At 36.8% G+C, this 8,869-nt stretch overlaps 1 long non-coding RNA gene across 1 annotated transcript; it reads left to right on the top strand.

Moving 5' to 3' along the window:
* Positions 1–735: 735 nt before the first annotated feature.
* On the top strand, positions 736–4,294 carry LOC137926560 (uncharacterized). The gene is made up of 3 exons (XR_011107713.1): positions 736–779; positions 2,930–3,004; positions 4,232–4,294. It is a non-coding gene; the product is annotated as an uncharacterized lncRNA (long non-coding RNA).
* Positions 4,295–8,869: the final 4,575 nt, after the last annotated feature.

Raw genomic sequence — 8,869 nt, 5'->3', positions numbered from 1 at the left:
TATTATTGTATGATAAACACTTGTAAAAAAAATCATTATTGAGGATATAAAAAGCAACTGCATTGAAACTGTTTCTCTGATTAACGAAGCAATCGGATTTCTCAATACATTATGCTGCTAGTCCAAAATATTTCGCTGTCAAAATGCGTGTCGTGGGTATTAAAAGGAAATTCCGAGATACGATTTTATCTTTCAATACAGTGGGTTGATTGAGAGAATTTTTACAACAGCTTCCGTCTGTGACAATAACACCGCCGGCTGACGACCAGACCAGCGTATACCATCTCACGCATGACCTTGAAGCAAAAATGAAACAGCACAGCAAGACGCACAAGGTTTGTTCTTAAAACAATGACATGTAAGGATAGTTGCCAGACCTTCCTAGACTAGAGCCGATAAATATAGGGTATAATTGAAATATATCAAAAAAGAAAGTATAGTGATAATAAACTGTGATCATTTTAAAAGTAGACTAAAATAAAACTGATGTAGACTAGACAAATAGGAAACAAAACAAAATTGAAATTTAACTTAGATTAATAAATGTAAAACCAAAAACAAACAACCCAATATAAATGTTGGTTACTGTAGAGAATGCGATGGTAAGACGATGTACGAAAGTAAAGATAAGAAAAGAAATGCAAGATAACGTGTAGGGATAAAAAGGTATATGTGTGGAAGATATTAAAAGGAACGAGAGAGGAACGAATGTGAAAACAAAATAAACAGTACAACATTATTATTTTCAGCGAATATCCGGTCTAGTGTCAAATGAAACAGTAAGTATGTCGTTATTTATTGATTCATTTATATTGTACTTAGTTCAAGTCCAATTTAATATTAATAATTGTGATGTATAGGAGAATAAATTTTATATGGAAGTATTTTATATTTGGTGATGCGACATTGTTAAAGACTGGAGGTCCTATTGGAAGTCTATGGAAAGGTCTATGTCCAGCTGTGGGCTTTTTATGGCTGGAATAATGATGACGGGAACTGTACAGACAATATAATTATTTATCAAAAAGACGTAAAATTCTGAAAGTAACTAGACATACGAAATAAGTGAAATAAGATCTATCGGGTAAAACGATATTATTTTTATGTATATAATGAAAATTTGTGTTTTAAAGAGTAGCACAGTAATCCTAAATATTTAATGGAATCAGGCGTTACCTCGCGGAAATCCATCCTAAGTAAGAAAAGGACCAATATTTAGCCACTTCCGTACATGCAGTGGTAGTCGTGCAACAAAGTGCACCGCCCTAACGGCGGCCCGCTGATAAATGCGTATGCGGCAAACAATGCGAATCACACAACTGCCACCCTTAATTCACTCAACACGTGTTTACTCCTCCACGGGGTATCTTCAGGAGTTATGCTACACCGATTAGTGCCAAACACAGAGTGACTCCGTGTTTGGCATTAATCGGTGTTTAGCACAGTAATCTGGTTCCATCTTTTTTAATCGTTTATATCATTTTTTAGCATTTCGCCTTTGTCTCACCTGATGTTAAGCGATGATGTCGCTACTCTAGAAACTTTCCATCCCTACGGCCGCCAGTTGCCCAGGCGATATGCCCCGCCCACTGCCACTTTAGACGTGGAATTTTTCGAACTACGTCGGTGACCCTGATGTTTATGTGGATCTCGTGATTATAATTCGATGTCACCTCGAAATTTTGTTCATAACAGTGTCCATTGCTCCCTAGAAGCTGTTACATCTGTTCCATTAACAAACTAAAAATTTTATGAAAATTTACTAATGATTATAATCTGCTACCGCCGCGCTGGCTGGCCGCTTCTGTCATATCATTGTTCATAACAGTCTTCATTGCTCCTTAGAAGCTGTTACATCTGTTCCATTTACAAACTAAAAATTTTATGAAAATCTACAAATGATTATAATCTGCTGCCGCCGCGCTGGCTGGACGCTTCTGTCATGTTATTGTTCATAACAGTTACCATTGCTCCTTAGAAGCTGTTACATCTGTTCCATTTACAAACTAAAAATTTTATGAAAATCTACAAATGATTATAATCTGCTGCCGCCGTGCTGGCTGGACGCTTCTGTCATGTTATTGTTCATAACAGTTACCATTGCTCCTTAGAAGCTGTTACATCTGTTCCATTTACAAACTAAAAACTTTATGAAAATTTACAAATGATTATAATCTGCTACCGCCGCGCTAGCTGGCCGCTTCTGTCATATCATTGTTCATAACAGTCTCCATTGCTCCTTAGAAGCTGTTACATCTGTTCCATTTACAAACTAAAAATTTTATGAAAATCTACAAATGATTATAATCTGCTGCCGCCGCGCTGGCTGGCCGCTTCTGTCATATCATTGTTCATAACAGTCTCCATTTCTCCTTAGAAGCTGTTACATCTGTTCCATTTACAAACTAAAAATTTTATGAAAATCTACAAATGATTATAATCTGCTGCCGCCGCGCTGGCTGGCCGCTTCTGTCATATCATTGTTCATAACAGTCTCCATTGCTCCTTAGAAACTGTTACATCTGTTCCATTTACAAACTAAAAATTTTATGAAAATCTACAAATGATTATAATCTGCTGCCGCCGCGCTGGCTGGCCGCTTCTGTCATATCATTGTTCATAACAGTCTCCATTGCTCCTTAGAAGCTGTTACATCTGTTCCATTTACAAACTAAAAATTTTATGAAAATCTACAAATGATTATAATTTTGTAGTCGGATCGATTTGTTTTAATTTTTTTGTTAACTTTAAGTACTATCTAACACAGAACGTAACAAAGAGTAATTTAAAATGTCCTTGTGTATAATGTTTTGTGTAGCAGTAGGTTCTTATGTAATTTTGAATGTTGTGAAAATAAAAATAATTGGTGTAACTCTGTGCTTAATAAATTCGTCTATTTGTTTGTCAGTGCAAATGTTGAATGTTCCAGTTTACAATGCGATCAGCTCAAGACGTCAGACAGGCGGTTGCGAATGAGATACGCTCAACCAACAGGATACGAGTTGTGAGTGTTTTTTGTGATCTTTTTACAGACATTTAGGATTGGGAGAGCGTTGTTGGAGATTCTTTTGTATCCTGATAGTAATGATAGAAGTTTTCCCTACTAGCTTACATTAAAATCACTTAGTTAAGGACAGGGGCGGCTATATCTAGTGTAGCGCCCTTGTGCTATGTAACCTTGGCGCCCCCTAGACCTGCCTCCCCCCCTGCTATAACTATTAACTTTGCCGTCGTAACAAAAAAGTTTTTTTGTATTCCAACATGCTATTTTAAAAGTATAGCTTACAGTATGGTATTAGTTACGGCCTTTCTTCTTATGACGGCAGAATAACACGTGATTTTATGCCTGTAGCACATCTCTGCTGTGAAACTAAGCTGCGAACGCGATAAAAGTTTCGTTTTGAGTTTTAAGTTTTATGGACAGCGAAATGTATCGAATTTATGTGTCGCAGCCGTGAAATAAGGTTTATCTCGAGTTGAAACAAAATGTTCGGAAAAGATTCCGCCCATAGGCGCTCGCGTTTGATAACTGACGCCACCACGCTAGCTGGCAGCTTCTGTCATATCATTGTTGTACCATGATGGTTCAAGACGATGCTCTTAGCTGTATCAGGGAGCGCCGCGGCGTCCTCTGAGACGGCGGCACCCGGGTGTATTGCACACCCTGCACTATAGGTTAAGCCGCCCCCGGTAAAGGGATGTTGGGATGTTAGGACCCTCTCTTGAGAACGTTCTCTTTATGACAGTTGTAGCTATTATAGATAATATAAAGTTGAGATACAATAAAAATAGAAATTAAGAAAATGTAAAATGAAAAGAGGTAAACAGAGCAAAAGGGAAAGAAAGCAGAATTGTGGCATAAAAGAATAGAATGAAAGATTATGTGAAGTATGAAAGTAGGAGATGAAAATAAAAAATAATTATGTGAATAAATGAAATTGCCCATAAAGTCCCTGTCCCACCAAAGATAGGGATACGACAGGGCACCAATAGCGGGGGCCATAAAAAAAATATAAAGTTGAATCGGCTGACCTGTCAAATGTGAAAGTTCACCGGGAATTCCCTGTTAAAGTCAAAATTTTGATTAATCACCGTATTACTAAATATGTTCAAACTTCTACACAGTTTTCTATTGTTTAGACAATTAAATCTATAAAGTATTAAAAAACATAAAAAAGGTTGATATGTAGTTACTGATATTTTTGAATAGAATCCAAATTTTTTTGTTCAGAGGGACATGTCCGACTCCAACACGATCTACAGTCTGCTGAAGAATAAACGATGGAGGGCAAGTAAGTGAATATTAAACCTAAAGAACACAGAAACATTAACCCTTAAATGCATAATGATGAAAAACTGCAATATACCAATTAAACGGCATAAGTAGTAAATGAGCTCCTCCGAAACGGCTCGACCGATTTTTACCAAATTTAACATGCGTATTCAGTATATCTGAGAATCGGCTACTATCTATTTTCCATACCCCTAAGTGATAAGGGTGGTCCACCCCTAAATGTTATTTTAAATTTTTTAGACAATTTTTTTGGTTTTTATTTTATTATGATACAGCATACAAAAATACATACAAATACAGGGATTAAGAATATACATATATATATATATATATATATATATATAGTCTTAATCCCTGTATTGTAGTGTACTTATCTGAAAGATATATATGCATATTTTTTAAAGTACAAAATAAAAGTCATGCATTTAAGGGTTAAATCTAAAGTATCATATACAAGGTGATCGGTTTTAGATGTAAAAACTTTAAAGGGTGTATGAACAGCGTAATTTCAGTTCGTAACCAGGGCACCTAATCTATTCTTCTCTCACATCAGGATGATCAGGAATCGTTGCGCAAAGCGAAGGTTCGACAGCTGTCACTTAACAAGCTGACGGAATAATCACGATTTTATTATTTGTTATATCTGTATAAATAGTTTTATAATTATATTTATATGTAATTATAGTTAATAGTAGCCATTAGTATATTTTTTAGTTTTTTATCTTCTTTGTAATTTTATTTCTCATTTTGATTGTCTTTTCTTCCTCTTGTATGACCACCACCTGAATGGGTAACATACATCGTATTAGAAGTGTTTAAATAAATAAATATATAATTCATTTGTCTACAATAAACTTAAAAAGTTAAATAAGTCGCTGCAATTTTTAATTACTCTTTTTAAAGTGATCACTCTGAAAAATAGAAATTTTCTGTTGAATTGCGAAAGGTCAATGACTTCTGCCAATTAACCTTTATAGGAAACTTTGTCATATTCCCGTTTTGTCAGAAAAAAAGTTAAAAAAACATTAGACCTCTTTTCAATTATCCTGTAAAATAATATGAGGGAATATAGTAGTACCAAAAATAGTGTAATAAAGAGCATAATATTTTATAAGATGATATATACAAAGAAAATACGTGTTAAATATTTGAACAATAAATAATGTTGCAAAATAAAATAGTAATGAAACCTAGAATGTTGTGGTTGAGGATGGATGTAGGGCTAATGGAATGAAAGAGAAAGACTGGGAAAATTGTAGAATGAAAGAAACAGTACGACAGATAAGATGATATATGAAAGAGAAGAATGATAATAATAAAAAATATGAATAAATTACTAGAATTAAAAAGTCCCTGTCCCACACGAGATAGGGGAACGAGAGGTCCCCGACAGCGGGGACCATAGGAAAAAAAAAAAGTATAATATGAGCACTTCGAATGATATTTTTTTGCTAGTATGCGACAAGCCGATAACATCTAGCAGTACAAAGTCTGCAGTGACATTAAACAATAATTAAATTTAATTTTAATTTTCTCATTACATTATTTCTTATTACTGATGAACCATGGATTTGGATGGGGGCGTGCCATACGTTCATTGCAAACAAATGACCTCTTTGATACTTAAACCTATAACCAATCACTCTGTATAACCTTATAGTCCAACTGTCAAGAAATCCAAAGATAAATACCATAATTTGAATATCGACTAAGAATTTATTTCAATCGTACAGAATTTGAAGTGAAAAGCCATAATGATTTTATGGTTTACTTTATCAGGTTCAACAAAAATATCAAACGGACAGAAGAAGTCGGTGACCATTGGTGTTGATCAGGACCGCACGCAGCTGGTTGAGGATCCGATAAAAGTTAGCAAAATTGTTATTTACTTCAAGAAGAACCTACTTCTTTCTCTCACTTCACATTAACTAGACGTTGATTAAAAAGCAATACAGTATGATCTATTTTGGTTTAGGTAGGGAGGGGATAGTGCAACCGATGGCCGTTAAGACCGAAAGGTTCTTTAGTGGTGACCACGAGCAGGTAGACATGGCGTGGGTAAAGCTCCCACAAGGTGGACCGAAGTCTTAATTAAAAGCCGCTGGATGGCAGCACAGTTCTGGTCATCGTGACGATCTTTGGGATAGCCCTATGCCTTGCATCGGCGTCTATCGACTGAAAAAGAGAAGAAGAAGTAGGGAGGGTATATTGTGCGACACAATTAGTATATATATATATATATATATATATATATATATATATATATATATATATATATATATATATACCAACTTTGTTAATCTTTACTTTTTTATTATTACTTTAAAAAACAATAGCAGAAGAAATACATCACGTAGAATACCAGCATAGATGGCGTTAGTGTGCGACAAATTTTCCAGAAAGGATCACAGATCCGTAAAAGAATTCTAAGATTTTTAAAAATTTTACTGTGTCTTATTTATGACTTTTTTATTCCCGGCATTTCAGGTGCTTTTAAATGCCCACAGTCCACCATAAGACTAAGGTTTTGGACGCCTCTTATTGACACTACCGAAAATGAAAATATAAAATAGCGTATACCGTTACAGTGACTTGGCAACCCATATTATGTGTAGTATAGCTAGCCGCTGGAGCCTTAAGGTTCTAGACTGCAGACCTCAGACCGGCAAGCGCACCGCAGGACGTCCACTCATATAAAGGACTGATGAAATGACCTTGCAGGTCGTTGCGAGCTTGCATAATTTCACTAGACAGAAAGTAGAAGAAGTCACACACTAAAGACACTCTGTGTTTGACACTAATCAGTGTAACATAACTCCTGAAGATGCCCCGTGGAGGGGTAAAACACGTGTTGAGTGAAATAACGGTGGCAGTTGTGTAATTCGTATTGTTTGTCGCATACGCATTTATCAACGGGCTGGCGGGCGGTGCACTTTGTTGCACGACTACCACTGCATGTGCGGAAGTGGCTAAATATTGGTCCTTTTCTTACTTAGGATGGACTTCGCAAAGTAACGCTTGATTCCATTAAATATTTAAGAAGTCACGGTATTCTCTAGTATTGTTTCCGTATTCAGGACGCTAGTTCAGTGATAACGGACCTGGGATCAGAGGACCAGTTCCGGAATCAAACTCTGGACATAACAGTGCTGTGGCTGGCGCTGGACGACGAGTGCGAGGCTATATCGAATCCGAACGTGCAGCGCTTGTACGTCGCGTACAGCTTCCTCGGCAGGGACGGCGCCGAACTGGAGACCCCGGTCAGCTTACCCAAGCCCACCAGTTACACGGACAAATGTTATTTTAACTTTAATAAAAGTAAGTCATACTTTCTTTCACGTCAATATAATATGCGACCATGATGCATCGCGCGCACGGTACTTGAAATTGGAAACTTATAATAATAACAGTTAAAAAAAAAACTACCGATGAAAATAAATTCTAGAAGACTTACTATAAGAATAAGTACTTGCAATCGTATTTCAGTACGAAATGAAGGCTTTATTATTTAAAAAAAAAATAACAGACAAGTCATTCGGGCGTGAATTCATGTCTGCGGGTCGCAACTATTGTTATAGTTGAACATGAATTAACGCCAGCGGACGGTGGAGGGTCAAGAGAGTCCCGTGTCCTTCGTTCCACGTCCCACGCTGCGCTTGCTGGTCCAAAACCTTAATCTCTGCGCGATGTTGTTTTCCCACTGCTTACTTATCTAATGGATTCAAGCGTTATTTTGCGGAAGTCCATCCTAAGTAAGAAAAGGACCAATATTTAGCCACTCCGCACATGCAGTGGTAGTCGTGCAATAAAGTGCACCGCCCGCGAGCCCGCTGATAAATGCGCATGCGGCAAACAATGCGAATTACACAACTACCACTGTTAAATCACTCAACACGTGTTTCACCCCTCCACGGGGCATCCTCAGGTGTAATGTTACACCGATAAGTGCTAAACACCGAGTCACATTATTACATAGCGGAAGTAGCTATATATTGGTCCTTTTCTTACACTGCCCACTTGTTCAATCCGCTCGGCTGTCGATTATTTTCTTTTATGATCTCCATATTCCTGATTTGATCCTATATATAAATCCTCTGTTTGGTTAGTTGAAGGTCTATAAGCTTATCAATGAGCCCCAAGTGAGAGATCACGTCACATTACTCTAAATCAATACTACTTGCTGCCAACCTTGATATAAACAATTCACTTAAATAAATCAGAGTTCCAATTGAACGAATGCGATCTACCACTACTGGGTCACATGGCCAAATGCCGACACCGGAATTCCGGAACCCCTGGTTCAAGGGACTGCGTCACCTTCTCCGTAGTCAGCGAACCTCCCGAAGACCCCCTCGGTCTGGACACATGCAAGGATATTGGGTAAACTTTATAATATATACCGTTTTTAATTACAATCTGTGAAACTTATTACTTTGTGATTTGGCAGAAAGTCTCGTTTTTTTTTTCAGATTAATTTTGTACTATACAAGTTGTAAAGACGCTTTTTAATAAGACTGTTAATAATATTTACTGGTATGAAAATAAAATTATCTGAATTGAGATATGTTTCCAAAA

The sequence above is a fragment of the Battus philenor genome, unplaced genomic scaffold (assembly GCF_028537555.1).
Source record: "Battus philenor isolate CCGP_79_NKW_IND1 unplaced genomic scaffold, ilBatPhil1.0.hap1 SCAF_3, whole genome shotgun sequence".
NCBI lineage: Eukaryota > Metazoa > Arthropoda > Insecta > Lepidoptera > Papilionidae > Battus > Battus philenor.
This window is presented reverse-complemented; position numbering and strand designations above follow the sequence as displayed.